This window comes from Terrapene carolina, unplaced genomic scaffold (assembly GCF_002925995.2).
Source record: "Terrapene carolina triunguis isolate 2854851 unplaced genomic scaffold, T_m_triunguis-2.0 Scaffold85, whole genome shotgun sequence".
In the NCBI taxonomy this organism is placed as follows: domain Eukaryota; kingdom Metazoa; phylum Chordata; order Testudines; family Emydidae; genus Terrapene; species Terrapene triunguis.
In genome coordinates this window covers 36,915,334-36,928,595 of record NW_020664436.1, presented here as the reverse complement: position 1 = coordinate 36,928,595, position 13,262 = coordinate 36,915,334, and the positions used below count along the sequence as shown (strand labels likewise).

The 13,262-nt window shown below is 41.7% G+C and overlaps 1 protein-coding gene across 2 annotated transcripts in view; it reads left to right on the top strand.

Moving 5' to 3' along the window:
- TIAM2 (T cell lymphoma invasion and metastasis 2) overlaps positions 1-13,262 on the top strand; it is a 234,088-nt gene that overhangs the window by 52,727 nt on the left and 168,099 nt on the right. For both annotated transcript variants that reach the window (XM_026649744.1, XM_026649741.1), the window contains exon 2: positions 439-614. The gene's annotated coding sequence lies outside the window, so the exon portion shown is untranslated. The remainder of the gene's footprint in view (positions 1-438; positions 615-13,262) is intronic.

Sequence of the window (13,262 nt, the reverse complement as noted above, 5' to 3'; positions counted from 1 at the left end):
TGCCTCAACCATCCAGATGAGGCTATACTGGTGTAGGACATGCTCCCACACACTGACCAGCAAGCCAAGCTAGTTGCGTGAATGGAGAGAGGGGAGAGAATTCTGCACCTATTGCAAGGGTGATGGAGTTGACATTGTACCGTGTGCTCCTCTGGAGGGATTCTGGATGACTCAGCAATAATTCCTCTTGATGCTCGTGGTGCAGGTTGGCCATCTCTGCATTGACAGTTTGCAATATGCCCCTGGCTTTCAAAGCTATTTGCAATAGGTGCATCTGAATTTCCCACACAAAATGTGCATGTGTCTGTACAAAACAAACAGCCCCAGCTACCTATGTTGTATATGTACCTGTGTGTTTTGAATGTGAAACCTTTTTGAAAATTTAACTGGTCAAAGCAATTTGATACTTACAAATGTTCAAATGTTTTTATTTTCCAGACTGACCGCTCTACTAACATATAGAATAATAACACAAGAATTCCTCAACTGGGGGAGCAGCAGAGGCAGTGTTAAGCATAAGAAATACTCCTTGTCCTGGGTGCTTCTAATTCAGGATGCAGTGGGAAGCAAAGAGTGGGAAGCAAAGGAGCCAGATACCAAATAAATGATGCAAGGTTTGTTTGTATTTAATTTTCAATTTATAAACCTGGTTACAAAATAGACTAACCCTCATAGTCTTTACTTATCCCTGATCCAACTCTTATTAAAGTCAATGGGAGTGTTTCATTTGACTCCAGAAAGAGTTGCCTTTGACCAAAGTTTTGTAATTTTGTATCATAGCACAGATAAATCCTGTCTATACTTGCTCATAATAAAATGTCCTCTGGGTTTTACTTTCCCTGCTACTAACAGCCTCATGTTGAGGCAAATAGCCCTCTGTCCAAGGAGGGCTAGATGCAGCATTTTGGTGTCCATCTACAGTACACCGTCCCTGAATCCAAGACAAAAGTCACTTTCAAGAGTTGCAAAGCATAGCCCCCATCCCCTACTGCCCCAAAGGAAATAATTATACTAGACCATGGCTCTCAACCTGTCCAGACTACCATACCTCTTTCAGGAGTCTGATTTGTCTTGCATACCCCAAGTTTCACCTCACCTAATAACTACTTGCTTACAAAATCAGACCTAAAAATACAAAAGTATCACAGCACACTAGTACTGAAAAATTGGTTATGTTCTCATTTTTACCATTCAATTATAAAATACATCAAATGGAATATAAATATTGTACTTCAGTGTACAGTATATAGAGCAGTATAAACAAGCTATTGTCTGTATAAAACTTTAGTTTGTACTGACTTCACTAGTGCTTTTTACCTAGCCTGTTGTAAAACTAGGCAAATATTTAGATGAGTTGATGTACCTCCTGGAAGACTTTTGGTACCTCAGAGGTATGCATTCCCCTGGTTGACAATCACTGTACTAGACTCTAATTCTAATGATGCATATTCTATCATTCTGCCTTAGTCACCATTTGGAGCTCATGACTGTGGGTCAGTGTGGCATTTGGAAGATATCTGTATCTGTGGTGCATTATAAAGAGTTGGTGCAGATTTTGCATGATATTTTTTTTTTTCTGCTGTGGGAGTCAAGTTGTTTCTTGGCATTTTAAAGATGATGTGATACATGAAGGGGGGGAGGAGAGGAGTAGCTCCCTTTGATGGACACCCAGCCAGCCAGGTAGCTGTAAAATCCCTCTTGGTCTGTCCTTTGCTTGTTAACCCTTTACAGGCAGGGCCGGCTCCAGGCACCAGCTGAGCAAGCTCGTGCTTGGGGTGGCAGATTCTACGGGGTGGCATTCCGCCCAATCCTACGGTGGCACGGCTGCTTTTTGTTTGTTTGTTTTGTTCGCCGATCCGGCCGCCCTGTAGGGGGCAGTGGCACGGAGGAGGGGAGCTCCCTGCTGGGAGCGGGCTGCATGCTCCGTCTGCCCCAGCCAAGGGGGCAGCCTGCGTCCTTCCCTCCCCTCCGACTGGAGCGGCGCGGAGCCCTCCCGGCAGGCAGCGCAGCGGTCGGGGCCGCATGGCAAGCGCCCCGCTGAAGCCCTGGCCGCCCCCCTTCTCTCTCTCCCCCTGCTCCCTCCCTCTCCCCCCCAGTAGCCGGGGCGCGCACTCCGCTGCCTGGGGCACGTCTGCAGCGCAGGGAGTCCCCCTGCGCCCTGGCTCCGTCCGCACTGCAGGTTTTTTTTTTTTTCCTGTTTTGCCGCTCCGGCCGCGCCGCAGGGTTGTTTTTTTTTTTTTTTTTAATTTTCTTTTATTTATTTATTTTTGCATTGCCGTTCTGGCCACCCCGATTTTTAAAAATTTTTTTTGCTTGGGGCGGCAAAAAAGCCAGAGCCGGCCCTGTTTACAGGTAAAGCAAGCAGAGAACAGACCAAGAAGGATTTTGATGCACTCTCCTGGGAAGGTTTCCCAGAATCAGCCAGGTAAAAATGTTCTTTAAGTCATTGTAGTCCTTGAAGAACTAAACGGTACTTTTTACATTTCATGTAATTATTAGTAAAATTAGAGGTGCATGTATCTTATTAACTGTTTCCTAAACCTCCAGGAAGAAATCCCAGCTGGTGTGGACCTGACCTGAACCAGGCTGGCCAGCACCATCTGTGATTTGGGGGGCATGTGATACATGAAGGGGGAGGAGTAGCTCCCTCCCCCTTCATGTATCACAGATGTTTACCCAGGATATTTTATAAAGGAGTGATGGTAGGCTGTTTTATTCATATTTCTGATTCTTCTGAATTGCTCCTTAGTTCTGTTTTACTGACATAACATTTAAATATATATATTTTATATATATAATTATGTGGAGCTGCTGGGGTGCCTTGAGCTGTAAGTGTCAGGGCCATAAAGAGTCTGTCTGACCCAATGGTGAGAGCCTCGGGTGGGTCAAGGTCACAGTTGTGAATCATGCCAAAGTTTAAAGTCCGAGTTCGAGCCACACCAAGGATTAAGCCGGTGTTGGAGTCAGAACTCATGCCCAGGGTCAAAGATGGAATCAGCAGCAGGGATCAGGCCAGGGTAGCAGGAGCGGGGACAAGATATGGTAACAAGAACAAGGAGTAGGAGCCCAACAAAGAAGCAGGGTCTTCTGCTTCTGAAGAACTAGTTGCTCAGACAAAGGGTTGGACAGGAACAGGAAACTTTATACACCATGGTGTCCAATCAGCAGCCTGCTCCTAATCACCGGATGCTGCTGAGTCAGCGGGTGTAGCATCTTTTGGTGGGGCGTTTGCTGCATTTTCCTCCGTGGACTCTGCAGTGTGGTGACACAGAGGATAAAGTTCTTGCTTGGCAACCCAGTTTGAGTTCTGCAGTGCCTAACAATTAGAAAAAGAAATACAGCTATGTAGGAACTGTGCAGGAGGAGCCCCATGACTAACCTCAATAAAGCTGCTTCCGTCGAGCCTCTTTAAGGCTCAATCCTGTGAATACTTGCGCGCATCATGCTGACGTGGAGCTGGATTGTCCAGAGCCCTCACTCGTCTGTGCAGAGGATTAAGGCCCTTCTTTTTCAACCTTGCTCATTCTGTCGTAGTCCCATTGCATACTCATTTACGCTTCTATACAGTGAGTGTAAAAAGCTACAGTGAGTTCCAGTGAGTGGAGAATTCAGATTTGATAGCATTTTACATCTGCTTTGCACAGATGTAAATGATTATACAAGGTGCAGGATCAAAGAGAACTAGGCCCCTGGTCTTTGTAGTCCTACTGTTGTCACAAGTAATGCCTAAGATTAGTAGAACTGAAAGAAACAAAAGACAGTAACTTTTACAAAACATGAAACTCTATTGTAACACCATAAATATTGGCAGGTGGATACAGGCAACTACTTCCAACTTTTTTTTCTTTTTAAATTGGTGTCCCTTTTAAAATCCTCAGATAGGATTGCTTTTCCACACTGGCAAATCACTTTGGGTCAAATTGTGACCCAGCTAGCACGGCAGTGGTGCAGTGGGCATATGGTCTCTCTGAATCACAGCCTTCATTCCAGGAAAAGCACAACTAATGCACTGCACCATGCTCAGGCCAGACTGTTGTCTTGGAATCTAACCCTTTAGGTGACTGACATCAAATTATGTATTGCATAAACAATCTACCGGGGTTGTTCCTTTATTTTCCTTTTTGGTTGGCCTGAATTCTTTTTTTTTTTTTTTTAAACTAAGAAAAGACTATACTGGGCCCGATCCTGAAGTTGATGGGAGTTTGCCTGCTGAAGAATCGCAGGATTGGTCCAGTGTAGCACCCTGTGTTTTTTAACTCTTTGGGGGGCATAGATACTATTTATCATTTTGTAAGTAAAGTTCATCTGAATTGTTAGAATCCTTAGCAGCTACCGACATTTTTTGTTGTTTTAATTTTGACTCTAGCTGCCTTTCTTGTGTTCTTCCAAAAGACCATGGAATCCTAAAATAAACCATCACAAGCAGGAAGTAAAACTGACTGTTGTAGCCAGAGGACAATAAAGATGTGAAAGGAAAAGTTTATGGCATACAGAATGTTCGTGATGGATAAATATAACAAAAATGTTCTGAAATTCTTAAGCCTCATGATGAACTGATGCATTAATTTGGTGTTTGGCTACGGCACAGTTACATCTTCAGAATATCTCATTAATACCAGGCTGTTGTTTACTGGCTGACCATTTCCTAAAACTGAAGCAGCAGGCACAATTCCCAAGAGATGAAAACACAGCACTTCCTTGACACATTAGTCTCTACCAGCCAATGGAATGGGATTCCCAAGATTGTTTTTAAACCTGGGGTCTGCATGTTCTGCAAGCAGACAAGCTTGAACAGGAATCTAATTAAAAGAAGTCCAAGACATCGAATAAAGCCCACGAGCTCCATCTGTTCAGTTTTAAAACCAGAAATTAACCAGTGAAGCATAGAAATTCACTTGATTGTTTTGGCAATTTCACTGGTATTGTTTAATCACTACAACTGCTAGTCCACATCACAAGAGTTATGCAGAACCTATTAGTAGTAATAACCAGTTTGACCTTATTAATTATGCCATCACATTATGTTCAGGAGATAAAAGAAGTGGTTTAAAGTCTAATCCTATGAGTGTGGCACTGATATCCCTGTGGGTCCTGTCCTGAATAATTGTCTTTATACTGCCTGTAGCTTGTTTGTGTCTTAAGGAGGGGCATGACTACCAAGTTCCTGATTAGTATCAAGTCATGCTCCTGACTGATAAAGGGCCTGATCCTGTAAGGTGCTGTGTGGTCTCAGCTCCTAATGAAATGAGTTGACAGCACGGTGTAATTCTCAGGACACATTCAGCACCTCGTGGACTTCTCCCTCTCCCCATACACAGTTTTGAACATGTAAGATTCAGAAAACTGAGCTAAGCAGAAGAGCACGTTCATTTGAGAGAGAGAGAGAGAGAGAGAGAGAGATGGGTATGATGATAGTAAAATTCTTGCAATGTTTTGACATAAGGTACTTCCAGAAAAGGTGCCCTAGCACCAGAGAATCAGCATCTTCTGATTTTTGTTACGGGTTCTTTATAAAGCACAATTTAGGGATGGTTTATATGTATGTTTAATGTGTTAAAGAATGTTAGGCGTGGATGTTTAACATCAGTGTGAACTATGGCTCAATGTAGTTGGCATATGCAGTAAGGTAGCAGACTCAGGACTGAGGATTTAATACCTGGTGACAAATCCATTGTGGACTCTTACAACAATTGTACCTAGGTTAAAACTCCAAGGAAAAGAAGTAAAGAACTAATCCTAGGTTGTATTTTGCTTTTCAAGTGAAAATCTGTTCTATTATTCAGTCAAATGGGAGAACACCCTTAAGCAGATGCCAACATAAAACTCAGAAAAGACTCAAGTGATTTGCAAATTCATATTGGGAGACTGGTCTGGGAAATAGAGATAAAGAGAAAAATATACACCAGTGTCTTCATGTAAATGGTGGGCTAGCTATATTCAACCTGAGGAATTTCTATTAGCATTACATCCCACTGGTAACCAACAGCACTGCAGTCATAGCTTATGTAAACCAACATGGGAACATGAAAAGTAAAATCTGACTGAAAGAAACTCTGTGCTTATTTTGGAGGGCCAAAAGGAAACCTTTATGAATAACACCTCTACGTATTATGGAAGAAGAGAATCTCAGGACAGGCTGGCTAAGCAGAAGAAAACTTCATCCTGCTGAGTGGAGTGTTAAGAAAAACTTGTAAAACTCACTGTGGAAAAATTTGAGCAAATAGACTTTTTGTGACAAGCAACAATTGTGCACCCAGTTCATTACGAGATCAACCAAGCATATGTGTATTCTTCATTTCCTGGAAATTCACTCTGGCTTATGCATCCTCTCCAGTATATTTCATGTGGAGGGGCTAAAGTCTTAAAGTAATGATAAAAGAACAAAGCAAAAATAATTCTTATAGTTTCAAGGCTGGCTGGATGACCCCATTTTGCAAACAATCATCTATAATATTGGAGAAGTGCTGTGCAGAGCTCTGACCTTGTCCCTGTGGGTCCTGCACTTCTAGGTGGTATATGCTAGCCTCAGTGGCTCTCTGTGACCCTCCACGTAGCCCTTCTCTCTCTCTAGGGCCAGGGTTACAGTCTACTGAGCCCTTTTCATCATAAGACAGCAAGGAGGTTGGTGAGAGAACTCCCACAGTCTCTGTTGTCCCTAGGGCTTGTTTTAGAACAGTTTAGCCTCCTGTCCTGATAGGGGCCTGACTTCCCCTCCAAGGAGGTGTTCCTGTAGTGGTGGGTTGGGGGGAACCCAGGCCCACCCTCTACTCCGGGTTCCGGCCCAGGGACCCTAATGGTAGCAGCTGTTGGCAGCCAACCTTTCGCTGCCAGAGTTGCTACATTTCCCTGGGCCACTTCCCCACAGCTCTCCTGTTTCTCCCTTCTGCACCCTTACCTTAGGGCTCCCTTATCAATAACTTGAGGGTGTCTTCATTAACCTGCACTTCCTCTCCCTGGCTCTCCTCTGCCTGACTGGAGTGAGCCCTTTTTATACTATCAGCGGGGCCTTAATTAGAGTCAGGTGGTCACATTAGCTTAATGGCCTCACCTGACTCTTTGCAGGTTAATTGGAGTCAGGTGTTCTCATTAGCCTGGAGCAGCCCCTGCTCTGGTCAGTCAGGGAACAGAAAACTGTTAATACAGTGGCCAGTATATCTGCCTTCTGCTATTCTGCTGTACCCAACTGGCCTGGGTCTATCACAGTGCCTACATTTTAACTCCCCATCCCCATTGTAGCTTGAGATCATTCTCATGACCCATTCTTCCACCACAATACAGCTCATCTCTGTCTACCTGGACCATGAGCAGGGAAAGCTTAACTAAAGAAGACCAGTGAAAAGTTGGGCATGCTGGACACAGTTCTAATGCTACAAGCCTCCAGGGAAAGAAAAAGAGTCCTCTCTTCTCTGTTATGTATTTGGTCTGATATTTGCGCACTAGTGCTCCTTGCAAAGTATTGTAGTAAAAATTGCAGACTTGAACCCTTCTCTTCTGGACTTCTCAAGAAGCAGCCCTCTGCCCATAGAGGAAGTATAAGAGGAATACTCATGTGTTTGTTCCCCAGGACAGTGTTTTATTTTAACCCACTGGTTAGATGGTTGGCTTCCCGCTTGAGTTTTAACCTTATCAACAAGATATGAAAATCCCTGTTTGAAACCCTGAGAGTTGCCCCTTTGTATCTGCTCACACAGAAGATACATTACAACAAGGAAAGTTAAGGCAATAGCAGGTCTCTCATTTCCACTCCCTTCCTGCAACTTTCTCTCTAGAATCCTAAGGCCCTGATCTCTCTTCTTTACTAAAGCATGATCTCCTTTCCAGCTCTGTCCAGATATGTCCCTTCCCAGCTTTTCCTCCAACCTTATGATAAAAAATAAATATGGATGTGCCCTCAATGTTCATAGAGTCCTACTTAACCTTTAGAAAACTGGAGTCTTTATTTTCTCTTTGTAGGGACATAAACAAATTCATAATGCTAACTTTGTAAAATACATGCAATTCTATATTGCCAAGGCGCATAAGCAGACAGGACTGGTAAAGATTAATGCCTGGTAAAGATTGATTAATTACACATTCCACTTAGTCTCGATTTTCTTCATGGGCAGAAAGAGATGATTCCTCAGTCAGGGCATAATGTGAGGTCAGCCCCCAACGTCTCTAGGCGCTGAAGACTGCTGTTGCTTTAACTTCTGCATTCTTTGGCCTTTAGGGCCTTCTACGCCTAGTGCAGTAGGTCCCGCCTCATCCTCTCAGGCACCTTGCCCTGCTTATGATGTTTTTGGACACATAATCTTAGTTACTCAGCAGGAGGATGCCAATGGGAGACATTAATCAGATGGGATTGTATAGCTGTGGCATTTAATTTCCCTCCCCTCTCTATTATTGTTCTTTAATGTGGCCCATGTTTTAAGAATTGAAAGAGTGCGGAGGTGTTGTAGCCGTGATTAAGTGAAATTTTTTCAGATTCTTGAAAACATGAACAACTGACTTAGAAACTAGGAAGTGTAATATTTGTAGATAAGCTTTACTGAATACAGCTGAAATTTCTTTGGAAACCTGTAAGGATTTTAAAAGATCCTTTTTAAAAAAAACCACTACAATATTCAAGACACACCTTCTCTGTATTTAGCCTCCGGTAGAGTGAGTGAGTGTGTGTGTGTGTGTGTGTTTCTAACTTTCAGTTGTGCAACAGATTATAAAGTTAAAGAAGGCAGTGATGTGATCTTCGATATGAATGACCCAGACAAATAAACAGGTTTGTGGATGTTGAGTATATCGCTTCACAATGGATTGCATATTCTTCACTGATACACTCAAAGAGTATCCAAAGAGTTTCTTTCTAAAGTTGTATAAAAACTCCAGGGGCGTTAACTCCAAAATACGCATGATTGTGTCTCATTCTCTATGATTATGCTATTTTTGTGCCTTTTTAATTTTTGTTGTTGTGAATGAATGTGATGCTCATTGTTCAGATTTGAATGCTCCTTGGGGCCGGGGCTATATTTGCTTCTGTCTTGTACAGCACGAAGAATGTTGTTGGCATTTAACAAGTACGAATAAGTGAGGGACTAACAGCTGTTGGTGAAGTCAGGCATACTATGGTCAAGCAATCAGCCCTCTTTCTTACCTGGTTTTACCAAATCACCTCATTTCTAACCATTAATCCAGACCTATTGATCTAGATTCATACATTCCAAGGCCAGAAGGGACCACTGTGATCATCTAGTCTAATCTCCTGTATAACGCAGGCCATAGGACTTCCCTAAATTAATGTTTGGACTAGAGCATATCTCTTAGAAAAACATCAAATCTTGATTTTAAAATTTCCAGTGATGAAGAATCCACTGCAACCTTTAGTAAGTTGTTCCAATGGTTAATTACCCTCACTTTTAAAAGTTTGCACCTTAAATTGAAAATGTTAAAATTCTGTACCTATCTTGTTTTCTAATGTGACGAATAGGGGACTGGGATAAAATGGCCAACTAACTTTATTTTGTGACCAGTACCAGAATTTGAACTCAGGTCTCTAATTGTGGAAAACAAATGAAGAAATCATTTTCTGCAGCACTTGCCTTCCCTCTCCTGCCATAAATTGCTCTCTGCCTGATTGCAAAACAAACAAACAGCCCCCCCCCCAAAAAAAACAACAACCCTGAATGCCCCACAAAATAAAAACACAACAGTGACCTAAAAGAAGCAGAGTTAACTTCAGGCTGACATTCGGGAAAGCAGATTCAAAAAGTTTAGTGCTCAAACTGATTGCATAAAGCTCTGATTCATCATTGTACATGGGATGAGTCATTGCAAAGCTGGACTTTAATGCTGCACAATAAATGATCATTTAATTATACTAGTAAATCGCAAGTGAATTAGTTCTCCTGAGTTCTGTTTAGTTTAGACTCCAGCCATTCAAAAGAGGGTTGTGGGGGGGAAGGGTGTGGTCCAAAAATGACTGAGGTGTAAGGAAAACTAAATCAAATAAGTCATTTTAGTACTGAACCTTCAGCTGCTTATGATCTTTGGGAGAGGGCAGGAATTGGATAAAAGATAAAGGAAATGGTAAAAGGTGACTAAAAATAACCGTAGTTATTGTTTTATATTAAAAGCTTATCTACCCTTTTCTGACAGATGAGTTGGCACAATGGGTGAAATCCTGGCTCCACTGAATGGGAGGTTTGCCATTGACTTCAGTGGAGCCAGGATTTCACGTATAGTATTTTCAGATTGGTAAGAGTTTATAGTGTGTGTGAGATTTCTAAGTAATTGGGCAAGGGTTAAATGTCTCAACTGTCTATCCTCCACCTGAAGAAAATTATGCTTATTTCTACAGTGTGACCATTTTGCAAAACTTCCATTTGTTTTCCAAACGAAAAGGAGTTTCTGCTGTCAGACTCTGTCCTTTGCTTATGACAAAATCTCTCATAACTGTGCTGGTGAAAGTATTTTATGTTTGTTTTTTTTCCCCTGTAAAACTGGCCAACAGCCAAAACTTGACAGTTTCATTTTACATCTGAATTTTTCTTATTCTCTATTGGCTTTAAAAGACGCTGGGGTTTAAACACTGACAAAATGCACATAACTGTTTTTAGGAATAGTTTATTATATGGGACTTGCTTCACCACTGTAGTACTTTGCCATTTAGATAAAATAATATTTGAGGAGTACACAACCACTGTAACATGCGATGTCTCTTTTTAATTCTACTGAAGTCCATGATACAAGTTCATATGACTTTAGGAGGCACATATTTGGACCCAAAAGAGGAACAGGCACAGTATAGCTATTAATGCTGTCCCAAACAATTGTGGATGTTGCAATGTATTACTCTATTCTTAAACAAAAAAATTCATTACAAAATAGTTTAAGGTATAAAGTGTATATCCACTGAATCTATCCAAAGCCCAGCAATTGCGTTATAATTTTCACAGAAGTGTCAAATTTTGAAAATAAGTTGAAGGATGCATTTACTTCACTAGTGTCACATATCACTTTTTTACTTATGATCACTCTATGTAATATCAAATAACAGATTGCTTTGAGATTATTGGAAAATTATTCTTTGAATAAGGAACTGGATTCTTAACTCTTTATTTGGTATAATTTTGAATGTAGTAGGAGGCAACATTAAGGTTGGATGGGTAATAGTGAGTGATTCATGACCGTGCAGCAGGGAGAAATTGGCTGGGTATTTTAACCTGTCACTTCTACATTTTCTAGCATTTTTTAAAGTGAAATTTTTGTAAATAAAGTGTAATGCTTTTTGGAAGACCCCACTGAAATGGATGCAACATGTGTTGGTTGTTTTTTAAATGAGTGCTGAAAGTTTGTTAGGTTGATTTACTAGTTCTGCAGGAGTCAGGAGCCCTGCTCAGACAGATCTTATGATGCCTACTCATCTGCTAGATATTAGCAAGTCCAACTGAGACTTCATTATCTCCACACATCTATTGTATTTTGTCATAACTAGGATCTCAAAGACTCATAGGCTTTAAAGTCAGAAGGGACCATCATGATCATCTAGTCTGACCTCCCGCACATTGCAGGCCACAGCACTTCACCCACTCCTCACATACACCCTAACCTCTGGCTGAGTTACTGAAGTCCTCAGATCATGGTTTAAAGACTTCAAGTTACAGAGAATTCACCATTTACACTAGTTTAAACCTGCAAGTGACCTGTGCCCCCTGCTGCTAAGGAAGGCGAAAACCCACCAGGGTCTCTGCCAATCTGACCTGGGGGAAAATTCCTTCCCAACCCCAAATATAGTGATCAGTTAGACTCTGAGTATGTGGGCGAGACCCACCAGGCAGATACCTCAGAAAGAATTATCGGTAGTAATTCAGAGCCCTCCCCATCTAGTGTCCTGTCTCCAGCAGTTGGGGATTTTTGCTACTGTCAGTGGCCAATGGGCCACACACATGCCATCGTAGGCAGTCCCATCATACCATCCCCTCCATACATTTACAGAGCTCAGTCTTGAAGCCAGTTAGGTTTTTTTGCCCCCACTGGTCCCCTTGGAAGGCTGTTCCAGAATTTCACTCCTCTGATAGTTAGAAATCATGATCTCCCTGGGGCAGGAACTGAATTTCTACCATATGTCTGTGCCAGTTCCCAGCAGTGCATGTACTCTTTCCCCCGCTGCCATTCCAGGTCCCCTGTATACATGCTCTTCTCTGTGTTCCAGGAGTCCGCTGTCCCCTCCTTTATTTCTCCCTGTAGGGTCAGTTTGTTTGAGTGTTGAAGGATCATAAGTTCCTGATTTAAACTTTTCATTATAATCTGTCACAACCAGTCAGCATGACAAAAGGGGATTTTACATTACATTTATATTCTTTCTCTCATTTGTGACATGAATGGGCAGTTTAATAGTCTCCTATTCAGGAAAGCATCCTGATTCAAGAAGGGTGCTTAAGTGTGTGCTTAAAATTAAGCATCTGGTTAAATGTTTTCATGAATTGGGGCTTTAATGAGTAGCAGTTTAAAAACACATTTGTGTTTTAGTATTCTTACAGTTCAGTGAATAAATGGTTAATAACCAGTAAAGGATATGGCCAAGTGGCAGGTTGCCAGTTACTCCATATCACATTGTTCGGTTCATTTCTTCACCATCACAGGGCCCAGATACCATGCTGTGGAAGGTGGGTTCCCACCCCCCCTCCCCTCCTTGGCAGCAGCATCTGGCTCTTTGACAGACTCAGCAGGATTTTGTACTGGCAACTTGGGAGCTGCCCGTAGGCCGTCTGTGCTGTTTTGTTATCTGGATGGCTTTTTCCTTTGATAGCTCACCGTTTCTGAAGAATCTACATGTTATTGAAATGGCTTAAGTAATATGCATCATAGCACTGTCCTGGAGAATGACTTACCATATAATAGAAAAATAGTTGGCCTATGGTCTGGTCTTGTCTCCTAACATTGTACTGCTAGGAAATAGAGAATGAACAGCTGATGGAACAAACAAAATAGTTTAAGCATTGGTATAATTGGTTCAAATAGATCTTTTTGTTTTTGAAATTTTTTCTTTCTACCTTTTGTTGTCCTCTTTCACTTCTCTTTTAACATAACGTGAGATTAGATTCATGTAATACTAAATAATTATTACTATTATGATAAATACTGATTTATTTATCCGGAATCTCAAAATAAGCATTTATCCAGACTAGGTATAGTCCATTAAAATATAGTGTGTGTGTATGTGTATGTGTGTGTGTGTGTGTGTGTGTGTGTGTGTGTGTGTGTGTGTATATATATATATATATATATGC